Here is a 2,500-nt window from a genome sequence, read left to right as displayed (position 1 = left end):
TTGGTATGCAAAAATAGCATCACAGAATTTTTAATTAAAAAAAATACATATTCATATATAATTGAATGCATAAAATTAAACTAGATTCCATACAACTATTTTATAGTTTATCAAGTAACCGATATTATTAATTTTTAAAGATGACTTAAATGTTGATGCTATTTTTGTTGGTATGCAAAAATAGCATCACAGGATTTTTAATTGAAAAAAATTATATTCATATATAATTGAATGCATAAAATTAAACTAAATTCTATACAACTAATTTATATTTTATCAAGTAACCGATATTATTACTTTTCAATGGTGTCTTGGAACTTTGATCCTATTTTTGTTGGTATGCAAAAATAGCATCACAGAATTTTTAATTAAAAAAAATATATATTCATATATAATTGAATCCATAAAATTAAACTAAATTCTATACAACTATTTTATAGTTTATCAAGTAACCGATATTATTAATTTTCAATGATGTCTTGGAACGTTGATGCTATTTTTGTTGGTATGCAAAAATAGCCTCACAGAATTTTTAATTGAAAAAAATATATATTCAGATATAATTGAATGCATAAAATTAAACTAAATTCTATACAACTAATTTATATTTTATCAAGTAACCGATATTATTAATTTTCAATGATGTCTTGGAACGTTGATGCTATTTTTGTTGGTATGCAAAAATAGCATCACAGAATTTTTCATTGAAAAAAATATATATTCATATATAATTGAATGCCTAAAATAAAAATAAATTCTATGTAACTAATTTATAATTTATCAAGTAACCGATATTATTAATTTTTAATGATGACTTGAAACGTTGATGCTATTTTTGTTGGTATGCAAAAATAGCATCACAGAATTTTTAATTGAAAAAAATATATATTCATATATTTAAATGTACAAAATTAAAATAAAACCTGTATAACTGATGTATAAATTATCAAGTAACCGATATTATTAATTTTTAATGATGACTTAAATGTTGATGCTAATTTTGTTGGTATGCAAAAATAGCATCACAGGATTTTTAATTGAAAAAAATTATATTCATATATAATTGAATGCATAAAATTAAACTAAATTCTATACAACTAATTTATATTTTATCAAGTAACCGATATTATTACTTTTCAATGGTGTCTTGGAACGTTGATCCTATTTTTGTTGGTATGCAAAAATAGCATCACAGAATTTTTAATTGAAAAAAATATATATTCAGATATAATTGAATGCATAAAATTAAACTAAATTCTATACAACTAATTTATATTTTATCAAGTAACCGATATTATTAATTTTCAATGATGTCTTGGAACGTTGATGCTATTTTTGTTGGTATGCAAAAATAGCACCACAGAATTTTTCATTGAAAAAAATATATATTCATATATAATTGAATGCCTAAAATAAAAATAAATTCTATGTAACTAATTTATAATTTATCAAGTAACCGATATTATTAATTTTTAATGATGACTTGAAACGTTGATGCTATTTTTGTTGGTATGCAAAAATAGCATCACAGAATTTTTAATTGAAAAAAATATATATTCATATATTTAAATGTACAAAATTAAAATAAAACCTGTATAACTGATGTATAAATTATCAAGTAACCGATATTATTAATTTTTAATGATGACTTAAATGTTGATGCTATTTTTGTTGGTATGCAAAAATAGCATCACAGGATTTTTAATTAAAAAAAAATATATATTTGTATATAATTGAATGCACACAATTATGATAAATTCCCTTTTATATATAATTAATTTATTATTCAATATTTATTCATATAAAGGTTGACAATGTAATCATGGAACGGGCAATATATTCTATGTTCAGGCGGTCGAAGTGGACCTACAGGTACAAGTACGCGGGACTCTTGATGCACGTGTTTTATACTAGGTCGGGCAATGGCTTCGCTTCCCATACCCAAGTATACTTCGCTTATAGTATAGCACAGCATTGCCACGAGTCCAAGTCGAAGACAGAATGACTCTCTATGTGGTACGCGCTACGGCGTTTGATATTTCGTGTGTAAAAGGATATAATATTATTACTTTTTCACTCATTTTTTTTTTAACAGAGCGTTAACTTACTTCACTCCAAGTAAAATTATAAAGTTGTCAAAATGAAAAAAGTTATTTCTTATAACCATGTCGTTTAAAAATCTAACGATGAATGTTTTCACATTTACAAATGTGGATGAGAGGAAAGTGTTTGAAATTAAAATCAGCAAAACACCTCAAAATGTATTTGATGTTAATAAAACAAATACAAAATAAAATGTGTTGCACATTTAATTTAAAAAATGTGTTATATCAACACCTAATAAAATGAAAAGAGTTTCATATTTTAAAAGAAAAAAAATCGAAGCTCCCTGGTTGATCCTGCCAGTAGTGATATGCTTGTCTCAAAGATTAAGCCATGCATGTCTCAGTACATGCCGAATTAAGGTGAAACCGCGAATGGCTCATTAAATCAGTTATGG

General features: G+C 24.6%; 1 non-coding gene across 1 annotated transcript in view; it reads left to right on the top strand.

Annotated features, from left to right (window-relative positions):
• The first annotated feature begins 2,386 nt into the window (after positions 1-2,386).
• The window catches only part of LOC135171732 (small subunit ribosomal RNA), a 1,921-nt gene continuing 1,807 nt past the window's right edge, over positions 2,387-2,500 (top strand). The window contains exon 1 of the ribosomal RNA XR_010300611.1: positions 2,387-2,500. This exon is cut by the window's right edge and continues 1,807 nt beyond it. This is a non-coding gene — a ribosomal RNA (small subunit ribosomal RNA).

Source organism: Diachasmimorpha longicaudata, unplaced genomic scaffold (genome assembly GCF_034640455.1).
Source record: "Diachasmimorpha longicaudata isolate KC_UGA_2023 unplaced genomic scaffold, iyDiaLong2 ctg00000094.1, whole genome shotgun sequence".
Lineage (NCBI taxonomy): Eukaryota > Metazoa > Arthropoda > Insecta > Hymenoptera > Braconidae > Diachasmimorpha > Diachasmimorpha longicaudata.
Note: the sequence above shows the minus strand (reverse complement) of the source record. Positions and strands in the feature narration are given on the sequence as shown.